Here is a 555-nt window from a genome sequence, read left to right as displayed (position 1 = left end):
CCGGGGGCCACCGGCACTCACCGCCTGCAGCAGAGCATCCGCCTGGTTCAGCTGCTCCTCGCAGAGCCCAGACTCCATCTGCAGCTTGGTGACCACACGCTGAAGCCGCTCCAGCCTGCGGGGACACACAGAGGGTCACACAGAGGGACACGGTCAGCACAGACCAGGTCCTGCTCAGGGGCAGCTGTCCTGGTCATGCATGGCATGGGTCCTGTCCCGTGCTGCATCCTGTTATCCTGCTCCCCATCCTGCTCCCAATCCCCCTCATCCCCATCTTCCCATCCCCATCCCACTTCCAACCTCAACTGCAATCCCCCCAGTCCCCATCTTCCTTTTCCCATCCCACTTCCAACCTCAACCCCAATGCCCCTGCCACCCCCATCTTCCTTTTCCCATCCCTATTCCCACTTCCAACCTCAACCCCAATCCCCCACTTCCCATCTCATTTCAATCCCCATCCTGCCCCCATCCCATTCCCAATCCCAGCCCCATCCCCGCTGTCCCCGCTGCTGCCGAGCCGTGCCGAGCCGAGCCGAGCCGGGCCGCGCTCCCGGC

Source organism: Geospiza fortis, unplaced genomic scaffold, assembly GCF_000277835.1.
Source record: "Geospiza fortis unplaced genomic scaffold, GeoFor_1.0 scaffold875, whole genome shotgun sequence".
NCBI lineage: Eukaryota > Metazoa > Chordata > Aves > Passeriformes > Thraupidae > Geospiza > Geospiza fortis.
The sequence above is the reverse complement of the archived record's forward strand: the minus strand, read 5'-3'. Positions refer to the sequence as shown.